Source organism: Drosophila grimshawi, unplaced genomic scaffold, assembly GCF_018153295.1.
Source record: "Drosophila grimshawi isolate 15287-2541.00 unplaced genomic scaffold, ASM1815329v1 contig_59, whole genome shotgun sequence".
NCBI classification, from domain to species: Eukaryota; Metazoa; Arthropoda; class Insecta; order Diptera; family Drosophilidae; genus Drosophila; species Drosophila grimshawi.
Window position 1 is genome coordinate 1,173,781 of NW_025063406.1, and position 7,865 is coordinate 1,181,645.

Here is a 7,865-nt window from a genome sequence, read left to right on the forward strand (position 1 = left end):
AATTTTCAATGCGCCGATTTGTGTCAGAAAACTCGGAACTAAGACAATTATTATTATGTATATGTCAAATAAATTATATTTGGGACTACATCTGAAAGATACACGCTATAAGGATTTCATCGAATATGCTCCGCTGGCCGCTATTTACACAAGTAAGAGTGCTGTAGTCGAGTGAGCTCGATTTACCCTGAATTCAGCTGTTAAATATATTCTAAGACTATTGGCAAATTTCCCTATAATACATTTTGCGACCAAATGTGAGCTGGTCTGCAATTGCACTCATTTTTTATAGCAAGCACAGGCACTGATGAGTAAAAACAATCGAGCAGCGCATGTTTTTATTCACAAGCCCGAACTGATCCTAGCTGACTGGCAACAAACACGTACATATACATAAATACAAACATACATATATACGTACACGCAATTGTAACGGGGTAACGGGGGTCTGCAGAATACACACACAGACATATTGACGCTCGCGTCTATTATACTGATGCATACAGAAAATGCTTGCATCTGCTGATAGAAATGCGATCAGTATGAGGATATATTTTCGACTATAACTTGGGTTTTTATTAACCGATCTTGACGATATTTAAAAAGTTTATCAATAATATGTATATGTAAATTCTTTATAAATTAGAAGATTCTGCCTTTAAATTTATCGGAAATTTAAACGTATCGATAATCGAGAAACGGAGGCAGTTATCGATAAAATAAAGCAAACTTGATCGGCGCCTGGTATACAAGAACCTATATTCCAAATTTGAAGTCTCTAGCTCATAGTCTTTGAGATCTGTGTGTTCATAGACAGACGGACATGGCCATATCGACTCGGCTGTTGACCCTGATCAAGAATATATATACTTTATGGGGTCGGGGATGCTTCCTTCTGTCTGTTACAGACATTTGCACAAAACCAATAAAACCTTTTTACCGATTTTTAATATGTTCAGGGTATAAAAGTGCTGAATTGTTGCCCAGTATCGAAAAAAGCAGCGTTTTTAAGTCCGAATTTTTAAGTTTGTAAATCAATCAAAACTAATATTGCTTATGGAATAGTTTCTGTAACATAGAATATGAGTCTAATTCGACATTAAGAAACCGCTTTTTAATTCGATCAAAATCTCACTTCTTTATCAAGTATATCACTTTAGCAATGCAATTGGAATTATTCGCATTCATCTTTTTGATATAATTAAAATGACTCAGTAACATTATTGTTCGAAGCAAATAATTTAATAGCCACTTAGATTTGTTGGTTTGATTAGCTACTGTATATTTACATTTTAATTATTTATCTTCAAACAAGATCAAGATATATTTCTGATGTCAAACAATGTGGTAAATCATTATCCGAAATGTTTATGCAGCCCAAGTTTATGTTATTAAGCAGCACAACAAATTAAGGGGAGGTAAGTAAGGTAAGGTTATTAATCTCTAACTCGGTAGATCTTAAAAGTTTCTAAGAAGGCTTTGACCCAGATGCCGAAGTCTTTTCTGACAGAATACCCAGGAGTGACAAAGGAAGAACAATTTCTTCTTTACTCCTCTTGGTAAAAACAATTAATAACACATTTAGCTACTGAATTTCACTTGAATGGCTCAATTAGCCAAAGTAGCGTGTCCATCTCTACACGCTATTGCGTGACTGACCTTCCATAAATATTTTGCATTTACCCACTGTTCTATTTTTTAGAAGTATCTATTTAAAAATCTAAGAGGTCTGAGCTTTTCGAACAAAAATTATGAGCATGAATTTTGGGTTAAATTGATCAAAGAGAGACACATTTCATTTTTAAATTAAATAATTAAATAAACATAATAAAATATATAATACTTATATTTGGTATAATGATGTCCCATACACAAAATGTTCATGTTTTTAACCAATAAGGCTTACTGTTTACCCCCACAAGAGTTTTTCAAGATTTTCAACATTTTTTCATTTGAAATCTTAATTTTAATTTCAGTGTTACTATTTGATACGTTTCACATTTCCTACTTGGGGTATTAAAATTTCTCAGTTCTTAAATGAAATTTAAACAAAAGAGAAGACCAATTGAACAGCCACGGAAATATTACAAAAATCAACAAAGAAGAGATATTTTATCCGCCTAAGATGGCATATTCTTGCCAGAGTAAACTACTCACATCAAAATTTCATAATAAACTTAAACAAAATTATAGGGGGCATTATAACAGTTGAAAGTGAGTGTCAGCGGGCGAAAACTGTAAAAAAAACTTCTCGTTTTACAAGAAATTGCTAAATTTCTAAAACAAATTTCGGGATCGAATCCATGTAAAATCACGAGATTTTTTAAATCAAATTAAGTGAATTTATAAAACTATTTTAAATGTTTCTATAATGGCAAAGTAATGTTACTAAATAAATACATATAAGTAATAAAAAAAGCTATTACTGATGAAACAATTACAATTACACATATAAATACACATATAAAACAATAACAAAGTCAATCAAAAGGAACATTTTATTTAAATTTTAGAAAAACCTATGAATTGAGAAAAAAAAATACACTGATTTTTATTAAGGCACAATCTACCATTTTAGAAATATACTTTCTAAATAATACGGTGAGAATGGTGATTTCTTAAATTCAGGGAGACTTTTTTTCTGAGTGTATTCACTGGATGTTTATGCTTACAAACATTGAATAGGCGCCCAGCTGTCGGCAATCTGAAGAATTTTTTTGGTGAATTGTTTGACGAGGGTGGAGAAAAATAGCATAGTTATGTATTCTATATATTGCCTCGTCCTACTGGAGCCGAGACTTGCTGGAGCCAGATAAATACGTATTTTAGTCCTCATCCTAACAAACATCATACATATCTTGGAGTATATATATATATGTATTTAAGTAGAAAATAGGGTGACAGTTCACACTGGGTCAATGGCAATTTTGTGAACGATTGTTTGTAATCTTTTTATCTATATGGAATAATTATTATTTTAATTGGGGTACGTGCACTGCGACCTACAAGATCTATTGTGCCCCCTTCTGAGCCTATAGCTCCTCAATTAACCCAGGTCCTGCACAAATTTTAGGCTCTTTGTTTGGTTGAGGGCTTACAAAATGGTCAAAACATGCATCCCCAGTATGCTGCAATTTTTCCTAGTTAAGGCAACACACTCCGATAAAATGTGCATTGAGGATTTTTCCTCGGTTACTCAAAACCTGCACAGTTGCTACAAATACCTAGTTTAGTTAGGTGACTTCTTAGTCTTCACTGTCCTTTCAATAGACCGATTAGTACCCATGCTATCATTCCGTAGTCAGTATGGCCCTTGCTACCATTAGGTATAGCCATCTCATCATACTTGGTGATGTACCCCATGACTTCCCGGCTATGCTACGACAGTAGCAAAAATTCACCTCGTGTTATGATAACAAAGTCATCGGCAAATCCCTGACGTTGAATACCTCTGTTGGCAAGTCCGTCCAGAGACAAATATGGGGAACATATGAGCAAAAACAACAATCTCAAAATGAATTTCATGAATTATATATTTAATGAAATAAATTTGAAAAATAAGCCAATCTAACTATAGTATAGTCGTTTAATATCGGATGCAAGAGAAAGTTTTTGACAGTTATTTTTTCAATCAAAGGTCAATTGATAACTATGCTTAGTTGGAGCACTTTAGTACTCAAGCAGAAAGTGTTAAAAGATTTGAATAGATTTGATTGTTCATCATAGTTTTTATGTGAATAGGCTACTAGAGGCAACAGTAAGAAATCAGACATACAAATGTACATACTTGAAGTTTTTGTTACATAAAAACAAATCACATAAATTCCACATTATCCAGCCAGACATAAAAATAAAAAAAAAAATGTATAAGCTGATATAACTATACAGCACATCCTGTACAAATACTTACTATACGCATCACACCATTAATTATATATCAATACATCATGATCATACAAATATTATAAGAAAGTATACTTTATTTTTTAGCTATGCTTTAATTAACACGTTATTTTTTATTGTATATGAATTCAAACAATTTCATTTTTTGAGATTCAAAAGAAAATTTCATGTACTTCAAAATATTTATAAAGAATAATAGAAATGCAACAACTTTCCATTATTCGTTTACTTTTGTACAGCAGCTCTTGTGTTTTAAAAATCTTTACATATATATATACATAAATTATGGTTAATTTAAAAAATGACATACACCCATTTCTCGCTTTACGGCCTAGATACGTTCCACGAAACTTGGCCGCAAAGCGAAAGGCCATATAAGGAATCATTTATTCTAAAACAATAAATAACTCATACAAATTCCATGGAATCGGTTCGAATTTGTTAAAAAATACATACATGGCAAATACATACATTTGTACATCAAATAATGACAGACTCCAAGAAACAACAATAATCTATAAACAAAAATTAAACTACTTTTTTGTTATTAAATGGCTTTAATCCGAACAAAATGAAGAAATGATAACCTGCAGATCATTGTCATCATTTTTCGCCGGTAAGGATGGGCTTAAAAAATTGTGCAACGTAAAGCTTGTCTTGTTTTCTTGTCTATTTCTATTTATAACAACTAATACCTGAGTTAATTGCTCGATAAACTTTAGCGCTCCGTTTATTCCTTGTTCGAAATAGGAAAAACTTTCGAAAAAGTTTTTGATGTTAGCTGTTTGGATACAACAGACTCTGACTCTTCATCATAGATATATCAACATCGAAAAAAAGTTTTTTTTTCTGTTATCGGGAAACATTTTAGGCCGTAAATCGAAAACGTGCCTTAATTAAAAATGGACATTATAACAAAATGTCATACAAATAGCAGTAGCATAGCGTGGTATGAATGTACCAGGAACAAGCAAGCTTAAACAAGACTGCTATTGAAAGATGGTACTGGAAAAAAATAAAGTATTGAATTATATGTTTGATTAAATGAAATAAATCATTATTATGTAACATACCTTATAGATTATGGTCTTAATTTATTTTTAAAATTTTCTAATGTGTTTTTCATTCCATCTTGAACATCATTATGGAGCATGGTGGCATCGTCCTCCCTTTCGTAGTCGTAGTCGTAAACCAAGAAGAGTATTAATCCAGCAACGACAAGGACCAAAAAGCACCCAGTAAACATCGAAATGAGAATTTTGATTGCGCACTTGAAGCAGCTGAAATGAATGTATGAGAATTTTATTGTAAGAGAATCAGTCTAACTTATGAATTCAAAATAAGTAAATATTTAAACGTAAAAACGGACGTTGTCCAAACACTTTATTGACAGTCCAAGGAATGTATAATTCTGGTTTTTAAAACTTCACAACTATTTATTAATTAATGAATCTTGTTAATTTTTTTGTTAGAGAGTCTCAAGAAGTTCACTTAATAGTAGAAAAATAAGAAAATCAATAAAAGTCAACATTAAAATCCCATTTTTCGCAAAGAAGTTAGAAAATATGAATTATTTCCTGTATCCAAACACTTTATTGACATACAGTATATATTTATATGCACTTGGATATCCACACACACACACGCAAAGGTCACCCAAGTGGTTTATGAGTAAATTAAACTTACCAGCACATTACGTGAGTTTTCTTAGTTCTACACATTTTCCTTTGGTTTTTAGGTTTACTGAAATAAATATTAAATTAATAAACAACTTGTATTTTATGAAATGTTTTGTTTATTGCGAGCTAACGCAGCCGCACACGACCCACCGCTTCCGAAGTTGGACAGATACTGATAACAAATATTGTCTGACAGCTCTCCAACTCCGGCGGCAATTTGCGTTCTGTGAGACGAGCGAAATGTGTGTAACACTTATACATACGAGCATACACACACGTACACCAGTATAAGCACAGCTACTGCTGCTGCTAGAGAGAGGGAAAATAATCTCAGTCGTTAAGTTGCCTTCTACTTAACAGATTCTTAACGCAGTATTCTCAAAGTACATTGAGAAAAAAATTGTGTGTACATTTGATTATACGAGTAAGGTTGTCATAGATCTCGTTAACTGCTTAGTAACATTAAAAAAATATATATAAAAAACTTAATTATATTTTTGTAAAGCACGTAAACTTAAAAATTACAATTGTTAATATATCTCATATTTATATTGTGTGGTTAGAAGCAGAGTTGCTAGATGTAGTACAATTGTACCAAAAATTGTTTACCAAAATTATAAAGTTTTTGTGAGTTTTGTATTTATTAAACAATTATTTAATTGTTATTAAAATTAAATAGTGAAATAAATTTGAATTTAATATTCTGATAATAGAGAATACCCCTCATTTGGTTTGGACAGCGAATGAAAAAAAAATATTTTAAAATTAATCAATTTTAAAAAAAATTGGTATTTGATTTAACTATGATAATGTCTTGCCGGCACACGGAGGAATGCAGAAGACAATTGAACGGTTGCATAGAAATTTCTTTAGGCCAGTAGAGGTGTTCGAAATTTTATCAGAGAATGTGACAAGTGTAAGGAGTCTAAGACTCCTAATTCGATTCTTCGTTCTCCAAGAGGAGAGCAAAGAGTGTCATGTCGGCTTTTTCAGAAGCTGTACATAGACATACTTGGTCCCTACCCTAGGAGTAAGAAGGGTCATATTGCCTGGCCTGTTTATAGTCCTTGATCATTTTAGTCGGTATCATTGGTTATGTCCACTTAAAAAATTTAATACTACGCCGATCACAGATTTTTTACTAAAGTTCCGTTCTTCATTGCACCAATCGTTAGGATGCTCTCCGTATAAGGCTCTATTCGGTGTGGGCATGATTACTCATGGAGAGGATTATAAATTCCTAAAGAGGTTGTCCATATTAGAAGAGCCAGTAAATTTAATCAGAGAAGATTTATGATATTAAGGGATCAAGTCAAGCCAAACTGTAAATAATTCCAGCTTATCTGACTCTTGATAGTCGCCAGAATTATCTGGTGGTATAATGGCCCCATAGTCTATTTAATTCAATTTGCTTGAATAGAGCCGTACAAATTTACAATAAAATAATACATATACTTTGCCTCGGTACAAAAATAAAATCCGGTAAGAGAAGCTTATCGATCTTTGAATTTGAATTTTGGAACTCGCGCCCAAAGTTTAGCCGATACCGCCACCGTGCGATATATCGTAAGGAATTCAGTAGGGTCTGTTATCGGCAGCACCATTGTTAACAGCTCTGCTGAAGAGCAGCTGCTGCTTCTTAGTTCCTCCTTTTTTTTATTCGAGGTCGTGGAGCAAGAAGGCATGTCCCGCCACTTTATAATTACAAAATTATAAATTGAGAACTGGCAAGAAAGAAAACCAAATTTAACATTTTTTTAAGCCATCCACGGCGGTGATCTTCATTGCTGATCGAAGCGGCAAAAACGTTCACTTCCCGGCACATGATTTCATTGGTAGGGGAGTATATTGTTGAAGACCTGGTCTGAGAACTTGTGGGATGGTTCGGATGGGGCTGAGCTGAGGCCACCAGGCGGGTCGCGGGTTGCGGATAGCGAACGGCCTCCCCTCGGGGAGGTTAGCTGCGAATAATACGATACTTTTCGTAAATAAGCAGTCCCGGACAAACAGCGGGTGCGATTATGCCGATCGCACCGACAAGGCGCTTGTGTCGCCGCCTTCTAAAGTATAGCCTCACACATCCCCCTATCTCCCCACAAAACTACCTACCACATCCTACCCCCTCATCTCACTCCGGGCCGGACTAAGGCGTTATTCGAACCGTGCCGAGAGTCAGCCTGGCTGGGGGCCCGGATCAAAACTAGCCCAGTCTTTAACGGTGAGCTCAGGCAAATGGCGACCGTCTGTTCTAATTCAGCCTTACCCGGGTATTGCGGATCTCTG

The 7,865-nt window shown here is 34.0% G+C and overlaps 1 long non-coding RNA gene across 1 annotated transcript; it reads right to left on the reverse strand.

Annotated features, from left to right (window-relative positions):
* Window positions 1–4,463: 4,463 nt before the first annotated feature.
* Window positions 4,464–5,627, reverse strand: LOC116805468. Its single transcript, XR_004365198.2, has 3 exons — window positions 5,590–5,627; window positions 4,977–5,183; window positions 4,464–4,908 (listed from the first exon to the last, which is right to left on the reverse strand). It is a non-coding gene; the product is annotated as an uncharacterized LOC116805468 (long non-coding RNA).
* Between the last annotated feature and the right edge of the window lie 2,238 nt (window positions 5,628–7,865).